The sequence below is a fragment of the Pseudophryne corroboree genome, chromosome 8, assembly GCF_028390025.1.
Source record: "Pseudophryne corroboree isolate aPseCor3 chromosome 8, aPseCor3.hap2, whole genome shotgun sequence".
In the NCBI taxonomy this organism is placed as follows: Eukaryota; Metazoa; Chordata; class Amphibia; order Anura; family Myobatrachidae; genus Pseudophryne; species Pseudophryne corroboree.
Window position 1 is genome coordinate 177,411,530 of NC_086451.1, and position 23,197 is coordinate 177,434,726.

Below are 23,197 nucleotides of genomic sequence, written 5' to 3' on the forward strand. Positions count from 1 at the left end.
CACAGGTAAGGAATTAAGAAAATCTTTATTTAAGGGTGAAGATGTTTCTCACAAAATCGTTGCCCCAATGCATCATTGAAATTCAAGCTGGAAAGATGATTTTAATATATCACTTGTACATTTTGTATTGCTCTTCTGGTGACAATGTAGTTTGTTTTTGTCAATTACCCTTTTAATAATAGGGTAAAGAAAATTAAGTGGATTTTTTAAAGAAAACTATACTGTCAATATACTATTAAAACAAATTAAAATGGTAAAAGTTATTGTACTTTAAGTAAAAATAAAAGAGCAAAAATATCAATCCCAGTTTTGATTACTTAAATTAACAAAAAAAAATGCATATAGCAAAGGATAGTTTCAATCTGCCTACCTCTGGGTTATGGGCCCAGCATGCTTCCATTGCAGTACTCTGCTGCACATGTAAGTGCAAGAGATCCTGAAGCACTCAGTCATCATGGGAAAGTACCAATGTGTTTCTTCGTTGGTTGATGGAAGAAACATCTTACAAAAACTCTCCAGATTATTGACTTTTTAAAGTTTTTCTAGGAAACGTTCTAGATGTATGCTTATTAGCCTTTGTCAGTATGTACTTTTTGCAAAGTGTCTCTGTGGCGCAATCGGTTAGTGTGTCTGGCTACTAACCAAAAGGTTGGTGGTTCAATCCCACCCAGGGACGTAATTGACCTTGCTATCAGATTTTGGTGATCTTTAAGTAGACAAGTCAAAATTTCAAACCCCCTGTTATGGTGTAGGGTACCTGGCCTTCTCTGATGTAATCAGAGTTAGATTTGATTCATTGATTTTATAAAAACAGCTAGGAAGCACAATTTAGCAGTGGGTTGCAGAGAAAAAGAAATATGCTGGCAAAAAAAAATCCAATTGAGTGATTAAACAGCTCTTCATTTTCTGACTTTATTTTTATGCTAACAAATTTGTTCTCTGAAAAGTGTCCACAAAGCCAAGTCTCTGATTAACACCTTTGTAGGGATGGTTTTTCACCTATTACTAAATTAAACTTGCTTCATTGGAAAGGCAGCAAGATGCATCTTCATTTCAATGTCTACTGAAATAATACAGGTTGACACCAGGAAACATTACCGCCACTGCATCCTTGCTGCTTTCTCATGTAGAAGTCTGTTTAATGTGAAAACAAGGTGATATCTAATTAGCACACAGGTAAGGAATTAAGAAAATCTTTATTTAAGGGTGAAGATGTTTCTCACAAAATCGTTGCCCCAATGCATCATTGAAATTCAAGCTGGAAAGATGATTTTAATATATCACTTGTACATTTTGTATTGCTCTTCTGGTGACAATGTAGTTTGTTTTTGTCAATTACCATTTTAATAATAGGGTAAAGAAAATTAAGTGGATTTTTTAAAGAAAATAATACTTTCAATATACTATTAAAACAAATTAAAATGGTAAAAGTTATTGTACTTTAATGAAAAATAAAAGAGCAAAAATATCAATCCCAGTTTTGGATTACTTTAATTAACAAAAAAATATGCATATAGCAGAGGATAGTTTTAATCTGCCTACCTCTGGGTTATGGGCCCAGCATGCTTCCATTGCAGTACTTTGCTGCACATGTAAGTGCAAGAGATCCTGAAGCACTCACTCATCATGGGAAAGTACCAATGTGTTTCTTCGTTGGTGGATGGAAGAAACATCTTACAAAAACTCTCCAGATTATTGACTTTTTAAAGTTTTTCTAGGAAACGTTTTAGATGAATGCTTATTAGCCTTTGTCAGTATATACTTTTGCAAAGTGTCTCTGTGGCGCAATCAGTTAGTGTGAACGGCTATAAACCAAAAGGTTGGTGGTTCAATCCCACCCAGGGACGTAATTGACCTTGTGATCAGATTTTGGTGATCTTTAAGTAGACAAGTCAACATTTCAAACCCCCTCTTATGGTGTAGGGTACCTGGCCTTCTCTGATGTAATCAGAGTTAGATTTGATTCAGTGATTTTATAAAAACAGCTAGGAAGCACAATTTAGCAGTGGGTTGCAGAGAAAAAGAAATATGCTGGCAAAAAAAATCCAATTGAGTGATTAAACAGCTCTTAATTTTCTGGCTTTATTTTTATGCTAACAAATTTGTTCTCTGAAAAGTGTCCACAAAGCCAAGTCTCTGATTAACACCTTTGTAGGGATGGTTTTTCACCTATTACTAAATTAAATTTGCTTCATTGGAAAGGCAGCAAGATGCATCCTCATTTCAATGTCTACTGAAATAATACGGGTTGACACCAGGAAACATTAACGCCACTGCATCCTTGCTGCTTTCTCATGTGGAAGTCTGTTTAATGTGAAAACAAGGTGATATCTAATTAGCACACAGGTAAGGAATTAAGAAAATCTTTATTTAAGGGTGAAGATGTTTCTCACAAAATCGTTGCCCCAATGCATCATTGAAATTCAAGCTGGAAAGATGATTTTAATATATCACTTGTACATTTTGTATTGCTCTTCTGGTGACAATGTAGTTTGTTTTTGTCAATTACCCTTTTAATAATAGGGTAAAGAAAATTAAGTGGATTTTTTAAAGAAAACTATACTGTCAATATACTATTAAAACAAATTAAAATGGTAAAAGTTATTGTACTTTAAGTAAAAATAAAAGAGCAAAAATATCAATCCCAGTTTTGATTACTTAAATTAACAAAAAAAAATGCATATAGCAAAGGATAGTTTCAATCTGCCTACCTCTGGGTTATGGGCCCAGCATGCTTCCATTGCAGTACTCTGCTGCACATGTAAGTGCAAGAGATCCTGAAGCACTCAGTCATCATGGGAAAGTACCAATGTGTTTCTTCGTTGGTTGATGGAAGAAACATCTTACAAAAACTCTCCAGATTATTGACTTTTTAAAGTTTTTCTAGGAAACGTTCTAGATGTATGCTTATTAGCCTTTGTCAGTATGTACTTTTTGCAAAGTGTCTCTGTGGCGCAATCGGTTAGTGTGTCTGGCTACTAACCAAAAGGTTGGTGGTTCAATCCCACCCAGGGACGTAATTGACCTTGCTATCAGATTTTGGTGATCTTTAAGTAGACAAGTCAAAATTTCAAACCCCCTGTTATGGTGTAGGGTACCTGGCCTTCTCTGATGTAATCAGAGTTAGATTTGATTCATTGATTTTATAAAAACAGCTAGGAAGCACAATTTAGCAGTGGGTTGCAGAGAAAAAGAAATATGCTGGCAAAAAAAAATCCAATTGAGTGATTAAACAGCTCTTCATTTTCTGACTATTTTTATGCTAACAAATTTGTTCTCTGAAAAGTGTCCACAAAGCCAAGTCTCTGATTAACACCTTTGTAGGGATGGTTTTTCACCTATTACTAAATTAAACTTGCTTCATTGGAAAGGCAGCAAGATGCATCCTCATTTCAATGTCTACTGAAATAATACAGGTTGACACCAGGAAACATTAACGCCACTGCATCCTTGCTGCTTTCTCATGTAGAAGTCTGTTTAATGTGAAAACAAGGTGATATCTAATTAGCACACAGGTAAGGAATTAAGAAAATCTTTATTTAAGGGTGAAGATGTTTCTCACAAAATCGTTGCCCCAATGCATCATTGAAATTCAAGCTGGAAAGATGATTTTAATATATCACTTGTACATTTTGTATTGCTCTTCTGGTGACAATGCAGTTTGTTTTTGTCAATTACCCTTTTAATAATAGGGTAAAGAAAATTAAGTGGATTTTTTAAAGAAAACTATACTGTCAATATACTATTTTAACAAATTAAAATGGTAAAAGTTATTGTACTTTAAGTAAAAATAAAAGAGCAAAAATATCAATCCCAGTTTTGATTACTTAAATTAACAAAAAAAATGCATATAGCAAAGGATAGTTTCAATCTGCCTACCTCTGGGTTATGGGCCCAGCATGCTTCCATTGCAGTACTCTGCTGCACATGTAAGTGCAAGAGATCCTGAAGCACTCACTCATCATGGGAAAGTACCAATGTGTTTCTTTGTTGGTTGATGGAAGAAACATCTTACAAAAACTCTCCAGATTATTGACTTTTTAAAGTTTTTCTAGGAAACGTTCTAGATGTATGCTTATTAGCCTTTGTCAGTATGTACTTTTTGCAAAGTGTCTCTGTGGCGCAATCGGTTAGTGTGTCCGGCTACTAACCAAAAGGTTGGTGGTTCAATCCCACCCAGGGACGTAATTGACCTTGTTATCAGATTTTGGTGATCTTTAAGTAGACAAGTCAAAATTTCAAACCCCCTGTTATGGTGTAGGGTACCTGGCCTTTTCTGATGTAATCAGAGTTAGATTTGATTCAGTGATTTAATAAAAACAGCTAGGAAGCACAATTCAGCAGTGGGTTGCAGAGTAAAAGAAATATGCTGGCAAAAAACAATCCAATTGAGTGATTTAACAGCTCTTCATTTTCTGGCTTTATTTTTATGCTAACAAATTTGTTCTCTGAAAAGTGTCCACAAAGCCAAGTCTCTGATTAACACCTTTGTAGGGATGGTTTTTCACCTATTACTAAATTAAACTTGCTTCATTGGAAAGGCAGCAAGATGCATCCTCATTTCAATGTCTACTGAAATAATACAGGTTGACACCAGGAAACATTAACGCCACTGCATCCTTGCTGCTTTCTCATGTAGAAGTCTGTTTAATGTGAAAACAAGGTGATATCTAATTAGCACACAGGTAAGGAATTAAGAAAATCTTTATTTAAGGGTGAAGATGTTTCTCACAAAATCGTTGCCCCAATGCATCATTGAAATTCAAGCTGGAAAGATGATTTTAATATATCACTTGTACATTTTGTATTGCTCTTCTGGTGACAATGCAGTTTGTTTTTGTCAATTACCCTTTTAATAATAGGGTAAAGAAAATTAAGTGGATTTTTTAAAGAAAACTATACTGTCAATATACTATTTTAACAAATTAAAATGGTAAAAGTTATTGTACTTTAAGTAAAAATAAAAGAGCAAAAATATCAATCCCAGTTTTGATTACTTAAATTAACAAAAAAAATGCATATAGCAAAGGATAGTTTCAATCTGCCTACCTCTGGGTTATGGGCCCAGCATGCTTCCATTGCAGTACTCTGCTGCACATGTAAGTGCAAGAGATCCTGAAGCACTCACTCATCATGGGAAAGTACCAATGTGTTTCTTCGTTGGTTGATGGAAGAAACATCTTACAAAAACTCTCCCGATTATTGACTTTTTAAAGTTTTTCTAGGAAACGTTCTAGATGTATGCTTATTAGCCTTTGTCAGTATGTACTTTTTGCAAAGTGTCTCTGTGGCGCAATCAGTTAGTGTGTATGGCTATTAACCAAAAGGTTGGTGGTTCAATCCCACCCAGGGACGTAATTGACCTTGTTATCAGATTTTGGTGATCTTTAAGTAGACAAGTCAAAATTTCAAACCCCCTCTTATGGTGTAGGGTACCTGGCCTTCTCTGATGTAATCAGAGTTAGATTTGATTCAGTGATTTTATAAAAACAGCTAAGAAGCACAATTTAGCAGTGGGTTGCAGAGAAAAAGAAATATGCTGGCAAAAAAATCCAATTGAGTGATTAAACAGCTCTTCATTTTCTGGCTTTATTTTTATGCTAACAAATTTGTTCTCTGAAAAGTATCCACAAAGCCAAGTCTCTGATTAACACCTTTGTAAGGATGGTTTTTCACCTATTACTAAATTAAACTTGCTTCATTGGAAAGGCAGCAAGATGCATCCTCATTTCAATGTCTACTGAAATAATACAGGTTGACACCAGGAAACATTATCGCCACTGCATCCTTGCTGCTTTCTCATGTGGAAGTCTGTTTAATGTGAAAACAAGGTGATATCTAATTAGCACACAGGTAAGGAATTAAGAAAATCTTTATTTAAGGGTGAAGATGTTTCTCACAAAATCGTTGCCCCAATGCATCATTGAAATTCAAGCTGGAAAGATGATTTTAATATATCACTTGTACATTTTGTATTGCTCTTCTGGTGACAATGTAGTTTGTTTTTGTCAATTACCATTTTAATAATAGGGTAAAGAAAATTAAGTGGATTTTTTAAAGAAAATAATACTTTCAATATACTATTAAAACAAATTAAAATGGTAAAAGTTATTGTACTTTAATGAAAAATAAAAGAGCAAAAATATCAATCCCAGTTTTGGATTACTTTAATTAACAAAAAAATATGCATATAGCAGAGGATAGTTTTAATCTGCCTACCTCTGGGTTATGGGCCCAGCATGCTTCCATTGCAGTACTTTGCTGCACATGTAAGTGCAAGAGATCCTGAAGCACTCACTCATCATGGGAAAGTACCAATGTGTTTCTTCGTTGGTGGATGGAAGAAACATCTTACAAAAACTCTCCAGATTATTGACTTTTTAAAGTTTTTCTAGGAAACGTTTTAGATGAATGCTTATTAGCCTTTGTCAGTATATACTTTTGCAAAGTGTCTCTGTGGCGCAATCAGTTAGTGTGAATGGCTATAAACCAAAAGGTTGGTGGTTTAATCCCACCCAGGGACGTAATTGACCTTGTGATCAGATTTTGGTGATCTTTAAGTAGACAAGTCAACATTTCAAACCCCCTCTTATGGTGTAGGGTACCTGGCCTTCTCTGATGTAATCAGAGTTAGATTTGATTCAGTGATTTTATAAAAACAGCTAGGAAGCACAATTTAGCAGTGGGTTGCAGAGAAAAAGAAATATGCTGGCAAAAAAATCCAATTGAGTGATTAAACAGCTCTTAATTTTCTGGCTTTATTTTTATGCTAACAAATTTGTTCTCTGAAAAGTGTCCACAAAGCCAAGTCTCTGATTAACACCTTTGTAGGGATGGTTTTTCACCTATTACTAAATTAAATTTGCTTCATTGGAAAGGCAGCAAGATGCATCCTCATTTCAATGTCTACTGAAATAATACGGGTTGACACCAGGAAACATTAACGCCACTGCATCCTTGCTGCTTTCTCATGTGGAAGTCTGTTTAATGTGAAAACAAGGTGATATCTAATTAGCACACAGGTAAGGAATTAAGAAAATCTTTATTTAAGGGTGAAGATGTTTCTCACAAAATCGTTGCCCCAATGCATCATTGAAATTCAAGCTGGAAAGATGATTTTAATATATCACTTGTACATTTTGTATTGCTCTTCTGGTGACAATGTAGTTTGTTTTTGTCAATTACCATTTTAATAATAGGGTAAAGAAAATTAAGTGGATTTTTGAAAGAAAACAATACTGTCAATATACTATTAAAACAAATTAAAATGGTAAAAGTTATTGTACTTCAAGTAAAAATAAAAGAGCAAAAATATCAATCCCAGTTTTGATTACTTAAATTAACAAAAAAAATGCATATAGCAAAGGATAGTTTCAATCTGCCTACCTCTGGGTTATGGGCCCAGCATGCTTCCATTGCAGTACTCTGCTGCACATGTAAGTGCAAGAGATCCTGAAGCACTCACTCATCATAGGAAAGTACCAATGTGTTTCTTCGTTGGTTGATGGAAGAAACATCTTACAAAAACTCTCCAGATTATTGACTTTTTAAAGTTTTTCTAGGAAACGTTCTAGATGTATGCTTATTAGCCTTTGTCAGTATGTACTTTTTGCAAAGTGTCTCTGTGGCGCAATCGGTTAGTGTGTCCGGCTACTAACCAAAAGGTTGGTGGTTCAATCCCACCCAGGGACGTAATTGACCTTGTTATCAGATTTTGGTGATCTTTAAGTAGACAAGTCAAAATTTCAAACCCCCTGTTATGGTGTAGGGTACCTGGCCTTTTCTGATGTAATCAGAGTTAGATTTGATTCAGTGATTTAATAAAAACAGCTAGGAAGCACAATTTAGCAGTGGGTTGCAGAGAAAAAGAAATATGCTGGCAAAAAAAATCCAATTGAGTGATTAAACAGCTCTTCATTTTCTGGCTTTATTTTTATGCTAACAAATTTGTTCTCTGAAAAGTGTCCACAAAGCCAAGTCTCTGATTAACACCTTTGTAGGGATGGTTTTTCACCTATTACTAAATTAAACTTGCTTCATTGGAAAGGCAGCAAGATGCATCTTCATTTCAATGTCTACTGAAATAATACAGGTTGACACCAGGAAACATTACCGCCACTGCATCCTTGCTGCTTTCTCATGTGGAAGTCTGTTTAATGTGAAAACAAGGTGATATCTAATTAGCACACAGGTAAGGAATTAAGAAAATCTTTATTTAAGGGTGAAGATGTTTCTCACAAAATCGTTGCCCCAATGCATCATTGAAATTCAAGCTGGAAAGATGATTTTAATATATCACTTGTACATTTTGTATTGCTCTTCTGGTGACAATGTAGTTTGTTTTTGTCAATTACCATTTTAATAATAGGGTAAAGAAAATTAAGTGGATTTTTTAAAGAAAATAATACTTTCAATATACTATTAAAACAAATTAAAATGGTAAAAGTTATTGTACTTTAATGAAAAATAAAAGAGCAAAAATATCAATCCCAGTTTTGGATTACTTTAATTAACAAAAAAATATGCATATAGCAGAGGATAGTTTTAATCTGCCTACCTCTGGGTTATGGGCCCAGCATGCTTCCATTGCAGTACTTTGCTGCACATGTAAGTGCAAGAGATCCTGAAGCACTCACTCATCATGGGAAAGTACCAATGTGTTTCTTCGTTGGTGGATGGAAGAAACATCTTACAAAAACTCTCCAGATTATTGACTTTTTAAAGTTTTTCTAGGAAACGTTTTAGATGAATGCTTATTAGCCTTTGTCAGTATATACTTTTGCAAAGTGTCTCTGTGGCGCAATCAGTTAGTGTGAATGGCTATAAACCAAAAGGTTGGTGGTTTAATCCCACCCAGGGACGTAATTGACCTTGTGATCAGATTTTGGTGATCTTTAAGTAGACAAGTCAACATTTCAAACCCCCTCTTATGGTGTAGGGTACCTGGCCTTCTCTGATGTAATCAGAGTTAGATTTGATTCAGTGATTTTATAAAAACAGCTAGGAAGCACAATTTAGCAGTGGGTTGCAGAGAAAAAGAAATATGCTGGCAAAAAAATCCAATTGAGTGATTAAACAGCTCTTAATTTTCTGGCTTTATTTTTATGCTAACAAATTTGTTCTCTGAAAAGTGTCCACAAAGCCAAGTCTCTGATTAACACCTTTGTAAGGATGGTTTTTCACCTATTACTAAATTAAACTTGCTTCATTGGAAAGGCAGCAAGATGCATCCTCATTTCAATGTCTACTGAAATAATACAGGTTGACACCAGGAAACATTATCGCCACTGCATCCTTGCTGCTTTCTCATGTGGAAGTCTGTTTAATGTGAAAACAAGGTGATATCTAATTAGCACACAGGTAAGGAATTAAGAAAATCTTTATTTAAGGGTGAAGATGTTTCTCACAAAATCGTTGCCCCAATGCATCATTGAAATTCAAGCTGGAAAGATGATTTTAATATATCACTTGTACATTTTGTATTGCTCTTCTGGTGACAATGTAGTTTGTTTTTGTCAATTACCATTTTAATAATAGGGTAAAGAAAATTAAGTGGATTTTTTAAAGAAAATAATACTTTCAATATACTATTAAAACAAATTAAAATGGTAAAAGTTATTGTACTTTAATGAAAAATAAAAGAGCAAAAATATCAATCCCAGTTTTGGATTACTTTAATTAACAAAAAAATATGCATATAGCAGAGGATAGTTTTAATCTGCCTACCTCTGGGTTATGGGCCCAGCATGCTTCCATTTCAGTACTTTGCTGCACATGTAAGTGCAAGAGATCCTGAAGCACTCACTCATCATGGGAAAGTACCAATGTGTTTCTTCGTTGGTGGATGGAAGAAACATCTTACAAAAACTCTCCAGATTATTGACTTTTTAAAGTTTTTCTAGGAAACGTTTTAGATGAATGCTTATTAGCCTTTGTCAGTATATACTTTTGCAAAGTGTCTCTGTGGCGCAATCAGTTAGTGTGAACGGCTATAAACCAAAAGGTTGGTGGTTCAATCCCACCCTGGGACATAATTGACCTTGTGATCAGATTTTGGTGATCTTTAAGTAGACAAGTCAACATTTCAAACCCCCTCTTATGGTGTAGGGTACCTGGCCTTCTCTGATGTAATCAGAGTTAGATTTGATTCAGTGATTTTATAAAAACAGCTAGGAAGCACAATTTAGCAGTGGGTTGCAGAGAAAAAGAAATATGCTGGCAAAAAAATCCAATTGAGTGATTAAACAGCTCTTAATTTTCTGTCTTTATTTTTATGCTAACAAATTTGTTCTCTGAAAAGTGTCCACAAAGCCAAGTCTCTGATTAACACCTTTGTAGGGATGGTTTTTCACCTATTACTAAATTAAATTTGCTTCATTGGAAAGGCAGCAAGATGCATCCTCATTTCAATGTCTACTGAAATAATACGGGTTGACACCAGGAAACATTAACGCCACTGCATCCTTGCTGCTTTCTCATGTGGAAGTCTGTTTAATGTGAAAACAAGGTGATATCTAATTAGCACACAGGTAAGGAATTAAGAAAATCTTTATTTAAGGGTGAAGATGTTTCTCACAAAATCGTTGTCCCAATGCATCATTGAAATTCAAGCTGGAAAGATGATTTTAATATATCACTTGTACATTTTGTATTGCTCTTCTGGTGACAATGTAGTTTGTTTTTGTCAATTACCATTTTAATAATAGGGTAAAGAAAATTAAGTGGATTTTTGAAAGAAAACAATACTGTCAATATACTATTAAAACAAATTAAAATGGTAAAAGTTATTGTACTTTAAGTAAAAATAAAAGAGCAAAAATATCAATCCCAGTTTTGATTACTTAAATTAACAAAAAAAATGCATATAGCAAAGGATAGTTTCAATCTGCCTACCTCTGGGTTATGGGCCCAGCATGCTTCCATTGCAGTACTCTGCTGCACATGTAAGTGCAAGAGATCCTGAAGCACTCACTCATCATAGGAAAGTACCAATGTGTTTCTTCGTTGGTTGATGGAAGAAACATCTTACAAAAACTCTCCAGATTATTGACTTTTTAAAGTTTTTCTAGGAAACGTTCTAGATGTATGCTTATTAGCCTTTGTCAGTACGTACTTTTTGCAAAGTGTCTCTGTGGCGCAATCGGTTAGTGTGTCCGGCTACTAACCAAAAGGTTGGTGGTTCAATCCCACCCAGGGACGTAATTGACCTTGTTATCAGATTTTGGTGATCTTTAAGTAGACAAGTCAAAATTTCAAACCCCCTGTTATGGTGTAGGGTACCTGGCCTTTTCTGATGTAATCAGAGTTAGATTTGATTCAGTGATTTAATAAAAACAGCTAGGAAGCACAATTTAGCAGTGGGTTGCAGAGAAAAAGAAATATGCTGGCAAAAAAAATCCAATTGAGTGATTAAACAGCTCTTCATTTTCTGGCTTTATTTTTATGCTAACAAATTTGTTCTCTGAAAAGTGTCCACAAAGCCAAGTCTCTGATTAACACCTTTGTAGCGATGGTTTTTCACCTATTACTAAATTAAACTTGCTTCATTGGAAAGGCAGCAAGATGCATCTTCATTTCAATGTCTACTGAAATAATACAGGTTGACACCAGGAAACATTACCGCCACTGCATCCTTGCTGCTTTCTCATGTAGAAGTCTGTTTAATGTGAAAACAAGGTGATATCTAATTAGCACACAGGTAAGGAATTAAGAAAATCTTTATTTAAGGGTGAAGATGTTTCTCACAAAATCGTTGCCCCAATGCATCATTGAAATTCAAGCTGGAAAGATGATTTTAATATATCACTTGTACATTTTGTATTGCTCTTCTGGTGACAATGTAGTTTGTTTTTGTCAATTACCATTTTAATAATAGGGTAAAGAAAATTAAGTGGATTTTTGAAAGAAAACAATACTGTCAATATACTATTAAAACAAATTAAAATGGTAAAAGTTATTGTACTTTAAGTAAAAATAAAAGAGCCAAAATATCAATCCCAGTTTTGGATTACTTTAATTAACAAAAAAAATGCATATAGCAGAGGATAGTTTCAATCTGCTTACCTCTGGGTTATGTGCCCAGCATGCTTCCATTGCTGTACTCTGCTGCACATGTAAGTGCAGTAGATCCTGAAGCACTCACTCATCATGGGAAAGTACCAATGTGTTTCTTCGTTGGTTGATGGAAGAAACATCTTACAAAAACTCTCCAGATTATTGACTTTTTAAAGTTTTTCTAGAAAACGTTTTAGATGAATGCTTATTAGCCTTTGTCAGTATGTAGTTTTGCAAAGTGTCTCTGTGGCGCAATCAGTTATTGTATATGGCTATTAACCAAAAGGTTGGTGGTTCAATCCCACCCAGGGACGTAATTGACCTTGTTATCAGATTTTGGTGATCTTTAAGTAGACAAGTCAAAATTTCAAACCCCCTCTTATGGTGTAGGGTACCTGGCCTTCTCTGATGTAATCAGAGTTAGATTTGATTCAGTGATTTTATAAAAACAGCTAGGAAGCACAATTTAGCAGTGGGTTGCAGAGAAAAAGAAATATGCTGGCAAAAAAATCCAATTGAGTGATTAAACAGCTCTTCATTTTCTGGCTTTATTTTTATGCTAACAAATTTGTTCTCTGAAAAGTGTCCACAAAGCCAAGTCTCTGATTAACACCTTTGTAAGGATGGTTTTTCACCTATTACTAAATTAAACTTGCTTCATTGGAAAGGCAGCAAGATGCATCCTCATTTCAATGTCTACTGAAATAATACAGGTTGACACCAGGAAACATTATCGCCACTGCATCCTTGCTGCTTTCTCATGTGGAAGTCTGTTTAATGTGAAAACAAGGTGATATCTAATTAGCACACAGGTAAGGAATTAAGAAAATCTTTATTTAAGGGTGAAGATGTTTCTCACAAAATCGTTGCCCCAATGCATCATTGAAATTCAAGCTGGAAAGATGATTTTAATATATCACTTGTACATTTTGTATTGCTCTTCTGGTGACAATGTAGTTTGTTTTTGTCAATTACCATTTTAATAATAGGGTAAAGAAAATTAAGTGGATTTTTTAAAGAAAATAATACTTTCAATATACTATTAAAACAAATTAAAATGGTAAAAGTTATTGTACTTTAATGAAAAATAAAAGAGCAAAAATATCAATCCCAGTTTTGGATTACTTTAATTAACAAAAAAATATACATATAGCAGAGGATAGTTTTAATCTGCCTACCTCTGGGTTATGGGCCCAGCATGCTTCCATTGCAGTACTTTGCTGCACATGTAAGTGCAAGAGATCCTGAAGCACTCACTCATCATGGGAAAGTACCAATGTGTTTCTTCGTTGGTGGATGGAAGAAACATCTTACAAAAACTCTCCAGATTATTGACTTTTTAAAGTTTTTCTAGGAAACGTTTTAGATGAATGCTTATTAGCCTTTGTCAGTATATACTTTTGCAAAGTGTCTCTGTGGCGCAATCAGTTAGTGTGAACGGCTATAAACCAAAAGGTTGGTGGTTCAATCCCACCCAGGGACATAATTGACCTTGTGATCAGATTTTGGTGATCTTTAAGTAGACAAGTCAACATTTCAAACCCCCTCTTATGGTGTAGGGTACCTGGCCTTCTCTGATGTAATCAGAGTTAGATTTGATTCAGTGATTTTATAAAAACAGCTAGGAAGCACAATTTAGCAGTGGGTTGCAGAGAAAAAGAAATATGCTGGCAAAAAAATCCAATTGAGTGATTAAACAGCTCTTAATTTTCTGGCTTTATTTTTATGCTAACAAATTTGTTCTCTGAAAAGTGTCCACAAAGCCAAGTCTCTGATTAACACCTTTGTAGGGATGGTTTTTCACCTATTACTAAATTAAATTTGCTTCATTGGAAAGGCAGCAAGATGCATCCTCATTTCAATGTCTACTGAAATAATACGGGTTGACACCAGGAAACATTAATGCCACTGCATCCTTGCTGCTTTCTCATGTGGAAGTCTGTTTAATGTGAAAACAAGGTGATATCTAATTAGCACACAGGTAAGGAATTAAGAAAATCTTTATTTAAGGGTGAAGATGTTTCTCACAAAATCGTTGCCCCAATGCATCATTGAAATTCAAGCTGGAAAGATGATTTTAATATATCACTTGTACATTTTGTATTGCTCTTCTGGTGACAATGTAGTTTGTTTTTGTCAATTACCCTTTTAATAATAGGGTAAAGAAAATTAAGTTGATTTTTTAAAGAAAACTATACTGTCAATATACTATTCAAACAAATTAAAATGGTAAAAGTTATTGTACTTCAAGTAAAAATAAAAGAGCAAAAATATCAATCCCAGTTTTGATTACTTAAATTAACAAAAAAAATGCATATAGCAAAGGATAGTTTCAATCTGCCTACCTCCGGGTTATGGGCCCAGCATGCTTCCATTGCAGTACTCAGCTGCACATGTAAGTGCAAGAGATCCTGAAGCACTCACTCATCATGGGAAAGTACCAATGTGTTTCTTCGTTGGTTGATGGAAGAAACATTTTACAAAAATTCTCCAGATTATTGACTTTTTAAAGTTTTTCTAGGAAACGTTCTAGATGTATGCTTATTAGCCTTTGTCAGTACGTACTTTTTGCGAAGTGTCTCTGTGGCGCAATCGGTTAGTGTGTCCGGCTACTAACCAAAAGGTTGGTGGTTCAATCCCACCCAGGGATGTAATTGACCTTGTTATCAGATTTTGGTGATCTTTAAGTAGACAAGTCAAAATTTCAAACCCCCTGTTATGGTGTAGGGTACCTTGCCTTTTCTGATGTAATCAGAGTTAGATTTGATTCAGTGATTTAATAAAAACAGCTAGGAAGCACAATTTAGCAGTGGGTTGCAGAGAAAAAGAAATATGCTGGCAAAAAAAATCCAATTGAGTGATTAAACAGCTCTTCATTTTCTGGCTTTATTTTTATGCTAACAAATTTGTTCTCTGAAAAGTGTCCACAAAGCCAAGTCTCTGATTAACACCTTTGTAGGGATGGTTTTTCACCTATTACTAAATTAAACTTGCTTCATTGGAAAGGCAGCAAGATGCATCTTCATTTCAATGTCTACTGAAATAATACAGGTTGACACCAGGAAACATTACCGTTACTGCATCCTTGCTGCTTTCTCATGTAGAAGTCTGTTTAATGTGAAAACAAGGTGATATCTAATTAGCACACAGGTAAGGAATTAAGAAGATCTTTATTTAAGGGTGAAGATGTTTCTCACAAAATCGTTGCCCCAATGCATCATTGAAATTCAAGCTGGAAAGATGATTTTAATATATCACTTGTACATTTTGTATTGCTCTTCTGGTGACAATGTAGTTTGTTTTTGTCAATTACCATTTTAATAATAGGGTAAAGAAAATTAAGTGGATTTTTGAAAGAAAACAATACTGTCAATATACTATTAAAACAAATTAAAATGGTAAAAGTTATTGTACTTTAAGTAAAAATAAAAGAGCCAAAATATCAATCCCAGTTTTGGATTACTTTAATTAACAAAAAAAAATGCATATAGCAGAGGATAGTTTCAATCTGCTTACCTCTGGGTTATGTGCCCAGCATACTTCCATTGCTGTACTCTGCTGCACATGTAAGTGCAGTAGATCCTGAAGCACTCACTCATCATGGGAAAGTACCAATGTGTTTCTTCGTTGGTTGATGGAAGAAACATCTTACAAAAACTCTCCAGATTATTGACTTTTTAAAGTTTTTCTAGGAAACGTTTTAGATGAATGCTTATTAGCCTTTGTCAGTATGTACTTTTGCAAAGTGTCTCTGTGGCACAATCAGTTAGTGTGTATTGCTATTAACCGAAAGGTTGGTGGTTCAATCCCACCCAGGGACGTAATTGACCTTGTTATCAGATTTTGGTGATCTTTAAGTAGACAAGTCAAAATTTCAAACCCCCTCTTATGGTGTAGGGTACCTGGCCTTCTCTGATGTAATCAGAGTTAGATTTGATTCAGTGATTTTATAAAAACAGCTAGGAAGCACAATTTAGCAGTGGGTTGCAGAGAAAAAGAAATATGCTGGCAAAAAAATCCAATTGAGTGATTAAACAGCTCTTCATTTTCTGGCTTTATTTTTATGCTAACAAATTTGTTCTCTGAAAAGTGTCCACAAAGCCAAGTCTCTGATTAACACCTTTGTAAGGATGGTTTTTCACCTATTACTAAATTAAACTTGCTTCATTGGAAAGGCAGCAAGATGCATCCTCATTTCAATGTCTACTGAAATAATACAGGTTGACACCAGGAAACATTATCGCCACTGCATCCTTGCTGCTTTCTCATGTGGAAGTCTGTTTAATGTGAAAACAAGGTGATATCTAATTAGCACACAGGTAAGGAATTAAGAAAATCTTTATTTAAGGGTGAAGATGTTTCTCACAAAATCGTTGCCCCAATGCATCATTGAAATTCAAGCTGGAAAGATGATTTTAATATATCACTTGTACATTTTGTATTGCTCTTCTGGTGACAATGTAGTTTGTTTTTGTCAATTACCATTTTAATAATAGGGTAAAGAAAATTAAGTGGATTTTTTAAAGAAAATAATACTTTCAATATACTATTAAAACAAATTAAAATGGTAAAAGTTATTGTACTTTAATGAAAAATAAAAGAGCAAAAATATCAATCCCAGTTTTGGATTACTTTAATTAACAAAAAAATATGCATATAGCAGAGGATAGTTTTAATCTGCCTACCTCTGGGTTATGGGCCCAGCATGCTTCCATTGCAGTACTTTGCTGCACATGTAAGTGCAAGAGATCCTGAAGCACTCACTCATCATGGGAAAGTACCAATGTGTTTCTTCGTTGGTGGATGGAAGAAACATCTTACAAAAACTCTCCAGATTATTGACTTTTTAAAGTTTTTCTAGGAAACGTTTTAGATGAATGCTTATTAGCCTTTGTCAGTATATACTTTTGCAAAGTGTCTCTGTGGCGCAATCAGTTAGTGTGAACGGCTATAAACCAAAAGGTTGGTGGTTCAATCCCACCCAGGGACGTAATTGACCTTGTGATCAGATTTTGGTGATCTTTAAGTAGACAAGTCAAAATTTCAAACCCCCTCTTATGGTGTAGGGTACCTGGCCTTCTCTGATGTAATCAGAGTTAGATTTGATTCAGTGATTTTATAAAAACAGCTAGGAAGCACAATTTAGCAGTGGGTTGCAGAGAAAAAGAAATATGCTGGCAAAAAAATCCAATTGAGTGATTAAACAGCTCTTAATTTTCTGGCTTTATTTTTATGCTAACAAATTTGTTCTCTGAAAAGTGTCCACAAAGCCAAGTCTCTGATTAACACCTTTGTAGGGATGGTTTTTCACCTATTACTAAATTAAATTTGCTTCATTGGAAAGGCAGCAAGATGCATCCTCATTTCAATGTCTACTGAAATAATACGGGTTGACACCAGGAAACATTAACGCCACTGCATCCTTGCTGCTTTCTCATGTGGAAGTCTGTTTAATGTGAAAACAAGGTGATATCTAATTAGCACACAGGTAAGGAATTAAGAAAATCTTTATTTAAGGGTGAAGATGTTTCTCACAAAATCGTTGCCCCAATGCATCATTGAAATTCAAGCTGGAAAGATGATTTTAATATATCACTTGTACATTTTGTATTGCTCTTCTGGTGACAATGTAGTTTGTTTTTGTCAATTACCATTTTAATAATAGGGTAAAGAAAATTAAGTGGATTTTTGAAAGAAAACAATACTGTCAATATACTATTAAAACAAATTAAAATGGTAAAAGTTATTGTACTTTAAGTAAAAATAAAAGAGCAAAAATATCAATCCCAGTTTTGTTTACTTAAATTAACAAAAAAAATGCATATAGCAAAGGATAGTTTCAATCTGCCTACCTCTGGGTTATGGGCCCAGCATGCTTCCATTGCAGTACTCTGCTGCACATGTAAGTGCAAGAGATCCTGAAGCACTCACTCATCATAGGAAAGTACCAATGTGTTTCTTCGTTGGTTGATGGAAGAAACATCTTACAAAAACTCTCCAGATTATTGACTTTTTAAAGTTTTTCTAGGAAACGTTCTAGATGTATGCTTATTAGCCTTTGTCAGTACGTACTTTTTACAAAGTGTCTCTGTGGCGCAATCGGTTAGTGTGTCTGGTTACTAACCAAAAGGTTGGTGGTTCAATCCCACCCAGGGACGTAATTGACCTTGTTATCAGATTTTGGTGATCTTTAAGTAGACAAGTCAAAATATCAAACCCCCTGTTATGGTGTAGGGAACCTGGCCTTCTCTGATGTAATCAGAGTTAGATTTGATTCAGTGATTTTATAAAAACAGATAGGAAGCACAATTTAGCAGTGGGTTGCAGAGAAAAAGAAATATGCTGGAAAAAAAAATCCAATTGAGTGATTAAACAGCTCTTCATTTTCTGGCTTTATTTTTATGCTAACAAATTTGTTCTCTGAAAAGTGTCCACAAAGCCAAGTCTCTGATTAACACCTTTGTAGGGATGGTTTTTCACCTATTACTAAATTAAACTTGCTTCATTGGAAAGGCAGCAAGATGCATCCTCATTTCAATTTCTACTGAAATAATACAGGTTGACACCAGGAAACATTAACGCCACTGCATCCTTGCTGCTTTCTCATGTGGAAGTCTGTTTAATGTGAAAACAAGGTGATATCTAATTAGCACACAGGTAAGGAATTAAGAAAATCTTTATTTAAGGGTGAAGATGTTTCTCACAAAATCGTTGCCCCAATGCATCATTGAAATTCAAGCTGGAAAGATGATTTTAATATATCACTTGTACATTTTGTATTGCTCTTCTGGTGACAATGTAGTTTGTTTTTGTCATTACCCTTTTAATAATAGGGTAAAGAAAATTAAGTTGATTTTTTAAAGAAAACTATACTGTCAATATACTATTCAAACAAATTAAAATGGTAAAAGTTATTGTACTTCAAGTAAAAATAAAAGAGCAAAAATATCAATCCCAGTTTTGATTACTTAAATTAACAAAAAAAATGCATATAGCAAAGGATAGTTTCAATCTGCCTACCTCTGGGTTATGGGCCCAGCATGCTTCCATTGCAGTACTCTGCTGCACATGTAAGTGCAAGAGATCCTGAAGCACTCACTCATCATGGGAAAGTACCAATGTGTTTCTTCGTTGGTTGATGGAAGAAACATTTTACAAAAATTCTCCAGATTATTGACTTTTTAAAGTTTTTCTAGGAAACGTTCTAGATGTATGCTTATTAGCCTTTGTCAGTATGTACTTTTTGCGAAGTGTCTCTGTGGCGCAATCGGTTAGTGTTTCTGGCTACTAACCAAAAGGTTGGTGGTTCAATCCCACCCAGGGACGTAATTGACCTTGTTATCAGATTTTGGTGATCTTTAAGTAGACAAGTCAAAATTTCAAACCCCCTGTTATGGTGTAGGGTACCTGGCCTTTTCTGATGTAATCAGAGTTAGATTTGATTCAGTGATTTAATAAAAACAGCTAGGAAGCACAATTTAGCAGTGGGTTGCAGAGAAAAAGAAATATGCTGGCAAAAAAAATCCAATTGAGTGATTAAACAGCTCTTCATTTTCTGGCTTTATTTTTATGCTAACAAATTTGTTCTCTGAAAAGTGTCCACAAAGCCAAGTCTCTGATTAACACCTTTGTAGGGATGGTTTTTCACCTATTACTAAATTAAACTTGCTTCATTGGAAAGGCAGCAAGATGCATCTTCATTTCAATGTCTACTGAAATAATACAGGTTGACACCAGGAAACATTACCGCCACTGCATCCTTGCTGCTTTCTCATGTAGAAGTCTGTTTAATGTGAAAACAAGGTGATATCTAATTAGCACACAGGTAAGGAATTAAGAAAATCTTTATTTAAGGGTGAAGATGTTTCTCACAAAATCGTTGCCCCAATGCATCATTGAAATTCAAGCTGGAAAGATGATTTTAATATATCACTTGTACATTTTGTATTGCTCTTCTGGTGACAATGTAGTTTGTTTTTGTCAATTACCATTTTTATAATAGGGTAAAGAAAATTAAGTGGATTTTTGAAAGAAAACAATACTGTCAATATACTATTAAAACAAATTAAAATGGTAAAAGTTGTTGTACTTTAAGTAAAAATAAAAGAGCCAAAATATTAATCCCAGTTTTGGATTACTTTAATTAACAAAAAAAAATGCATATAGCAGAGGATAGTTTCAATCTGCTTACCTCTGGGTTATGTGCCCAGCATGCTTCCATTGCTGTACTCTGCTGCACATGTAAGTGCAGTAGATCCTGAAGCACTCACTCATCATGGGAAAGTACCAATGTGTTTCTTCGTTGGTTGATGGAAGAAACATTTTACAAAAACTCTCCAGATTATTGACTTTTTAAAGTTTTTCTAGGAAACGTTTTAGATGAATGCTTATTAGCCTTTGTCAGTATGGACTTTTGCAAAGTGTCTCTGTGGCGCAATCAGTTAGTGTGTATGGCTATTAACCAAAAGGTTGGTGGTTCAATCCCACCCAGGGACGTAATTGACCTTGTTATCAGATGTTGGTGATCTTTAAGTAGACAAGTCAAAATTTCAAACCCACTCTTATGGTGTAGGGTACCTGGCCTTCTCTGATGTAATCAGAGTTAGATTTGATTCAGTGATTTTATAAAAACAGCTAGGAAGCACAATTTAGCAGTGGGTTGCAGAGAAAAAGAAATATGCTGGCAAAAAAATCCAATTGAGTGATTAAACAGCTCTTCATTTTCTGGCTTTATTTTTATGCTAACAAATTTGTTCTCTGAAAAGTGTCCACAAAGCCAAGTCTCTGATTAACACCTTTGTAAGGATGGTTTTTCACCTATTACTAAATTAAACTTGCTTCATTGGAAAGGTAGCAAGATGCATCCTCATTTCAATGTCTACTGAAATAATACAGGTTGACACCAGGAAACATTATCGCCACTGCATCCTTGCTGCTTTCTCATGTGGAAGTCTGTTTAATGTGAAAACAAGGTGATATCTAATTAGCACACAGGTAAGGAATTAAGAAAATCTTTATTTAAGGGTGAAGATGTTTCTCACAAAATCGTTGCCCCAATGCATCATTGAAATTCAAGCTGGAAAGATGATTTTAATATATCACTTGTACATTTTGTATTGCTCTTCTGGTGACAATGTAGTTTGTTTTTGTCAATTACCATTTTAATAATAGGGTAAAGAAAATTAAGTGGATTTTTTAAAGAAAATAATACTTTCAATATACTATTAAAACAAATTAAAATGGTAAAAGTTATTGTACTTTAATGAAAAATAAAAGAGCAAAAATATCAATCCCAGTTTTGGATTACTTTAATTAACAAAAAAATATGCATATAGCAGAGGATAGTTTTAATCTGCCTACCTCTGGGTTATGGGCCCAGCATGCTTCCATTGCAGTACTTTGCTGCACATGTAAGTGCAAGAGATCCTGAAGCACTCACTCATCATGGGAAAGTACCAATGTGTTTCTTCGTTGGTGGATGGAAGAAACATCTTACAAAAACTCTCCAGATTATTGACTTTTTAAAGTTTTTCTAGGAAACGTTTTAGATGAATGCTTATTAGCCTTTGTCAGTATATACTTTTGCAAAGTGTCTCTGTGGCGCAATCAGTTAGTGTGAACGGCTATAAACCAAAAGGTTGGTGGTTCAATCCCACCCAGGGACGTAATTGACCTTGTGATCAGATTTTGGTGATCTTTAAGTAGACAAGTCAAAATTTCAAACCCCCTCTTATGGTGTAGGGTACCTGGCCTTCTCTGATGTAATCAGAGTTAGATTTGATTCAGTGATTTTATAAAAACAGCTAGGAAGCACAATTTAGCAGTGGGTTGCAGAGAAAAAGAAATATGCTGGCAAAAAAATCCAATTGAGTGATTAAACAGCTCTTAATTTTCTGGCTTTATTTTTATGCTAACAAATTTGTTCTCTGAAAAGTGTCCACAAAGCCAAGTCTCTGATTAACACCTTTGTAGGGATGGTTTTTCACCTATTACTAAATTAAATTTGCTTCATTGGAAAGGCAGCAAGATGCATCCTCATTTCAATGTCTACTGAAATAATACGGGTTGACACCAGGAAACATTAACGCCACTGCATCCTTGCTGCTTTCTCATGTGGAAGTCTGTTTAATGTGAAAACAAGGTGATATCTAATTAGCACACAGGTAAGGAATTAAGAAAATCTTTATTTAAGGGTGAAGATGTTTCTCACAAAATCGTTGCCCCAATGCATCATTGAAATTCAAGCTGGAAAGATGATTTTAATATATCACTTGTACATTTTGTATTGCTCTTCTGGTGACAATGTAGTTTGTTTTTGTCAATTACCATTTTAATAATAGGGTAAAGAAAATTAAGTGGATTTTTGAAAGAAAACAATACTGTCAATATACTATTAAAACAAATTAAAATGGTAAAAGTTATTGTACTTTAAGTAAAAATAAAAGAGCAAAAATATCAATCCCAGTTTTGTTTACTTAAATTAACAAAAAAAATGCATATAGCAAAGGATAGTTTCAATCTGCCTACCTCTGGGTTATGGGCCCAGCATGCTTCCATTGCAGTACTCTGCTGCACATGTAAGTGCAAGAGATCCTGAAGCACTCACTCATCATAGGAAAGTACCAATGTGTTTCTTCGTTGGTTGATGGAAGAAACATCTTACAAAAACTCTCCAGATTATTGACTTTTTAAAGTTTTTCTAGGAAACGTTCTAGATGTATGCTTATTAGCCTTTGTCAGTACATACTTTTTACAAAGTGTCTCTGTGGCGCAATCGGTTAGTGTGTCTGGTTACTAACCAAAAGGTTGGTGGTTCAATCCCACCCAGGGACGTAATTGACCTTGTTATCAGATTTTGGTGATCTTTAAGTAGACAAGTCAAAATTTCAAACCCCCTGTTATGGTGTAGGGAACCTGGCCTTCTCTGATGTAATCAGAGTTAGATTTGATTCAGTGATTTTATAAAAACAGATAGGAAGCACAATTTAGCAGTGGGTTGCAGAGAAAAAGAAATATGCTGGAAAAAAATCCAATTGAGTGATTAAACAGCTCTTCATTTTCTGGCTTTATTTTTATGCTAACAAATTTGTTCTCTGAAAAGTGTCCACAAAGCCAAGTCTCTGATTAACACCTTTGTAGGGAT

General features: G+C 34.7%; 8 non-coding genes across 8 annotated transcripts; all 8 read left to right on the forward strand.

Moving 5' to 3' along the window:
- The first annotated feature begins 602 nt into the window (after positions 1–602).
- TRNAS-ACU (transfer RNA serine (anticodon ACU)) lies at positions 603–676 on the forward strand. The gene has a single exon. It is a non-coding gene; the product is annotated as a tRNA-Ser (tRNA).
- Positions 677–2,943: 2,267 nt separating this feature from the next.
- Positions 2,944–3,017, forward strand: TRNAS-ACU (transfer RNA serine (anticodon ACU)). The gene has a single exon. It is a non-coding gene; the product is annotated as a tRNA-Ser (tRNA).
- A 1,094-nt stretch (positions 3,018–4,111) lies between these two features.
- On the forward strand, positions 4,112–4,185 carry TRNAS-ACU (transfer RNA serine (anticodon ACU)). The gene has a single exon. It is a non-coding gene; the product is annotated as a tRNA-Ser (tRNA).
- Positions 4,186–7,618: 3,433 nt separating this feature from the next.
- Positions 7,619–7,692, forward strand: TRNAS-ACU (transfer RNA serine (anticodon ACU)). The gene has a single exon. It is a non-coding gene; the product is annotated as a tRNA-Ser (tRNA).
- A 3,433-nt stretch (positions 7,693–11,125) lies between these two features.
- On the forward strand, positions 11,126–11,199 carry TRNAS-ACU (transfer RNA serine (anticodon ACU)). The gene has a single exon. It is a non-coding gene; the product is annotated as a tRNA-Ser (tRNA).
- A 6,939-nt stretch (positions 11,200–18,138) lies between these two features.
- Positions 18,139–18,212, forward strand: TRNAS-ACU (transfer RNA serine (anticodon ACU)). Its single transcript has one exon. It is a non-coding gene; the product is annotated as a tRNA-Ser (tRNA).
- Positions 18,213–19,306: 1,094 nt separating this feature from the next.
- Positions 19,307–19,380, forward strand: TRNAS-ACU (transfer RNA serine (anticodon ACU)). The gene has a single exon. It is a non-coding gene; the product is annotated as a tRNA-Ser (tRNA).
- A 3,433-nt stretch (positions 19,381–22,813) lies between these two features.
- On the forward strand, positions 22,814–22,887 carry TRNAS-ACU (transfer RNA serine (anticodon ACU)). Its single transcript has one exon. It is a non-coding gene; the product is annotated as a tRNA-Ser (tRNA).
- Positions 22,888–23,197: the final 310 nt, after the last annotated feature.